Raw genomic sequence first — 332 nt, 5'->3', positions numbered from 1 at the left:
CTGCTGCTGCTGCTGCTGCTGCTGCTGCTGCTGCAGCTGCTGCTGCTGCAGCTGCTGCTGCTGCTGCTGCTGCTGCTGCGGCGGCGGCGGCGGCAGCTGCTGCTGAGGCGAGATAGATCTGCTGCTGCAGCGAAGCAAAGACAAACACTGCCTGCGGCTTGGGCTCAGCTGAAGGCAGCACAACCCATGCAGCAGCAGCAGCAGCAGCAGTTGCTGCTGCTGCTGCTGCTGCTGCTGCTGCTTCTATCGCAGATATTAATGCTGCAGCAGCAGCGGGATGGAGTGCGGGGGAGGAAGCAGCAGCAAAGGATGCAGCTGCTGCAGCAACCGAT

Source organism: Eimeria mitis, genomic scaffold (genome assembly GCF_000499745.2).
Source record: "Eimeria mitis Houghton genomic scaffold, Emh_scaff919, whole genome shotgun sequence".
In the NCBI taxonomy this organism is placed as follows: Eukaryota; Apicomplexa; class Conoidasida; order Eucoccidiorida; family Eimeriidae; genus Eimeria; species Eimeria mitis.
This window is presented reverse-complemented; position numbering follows the sequence as displayed.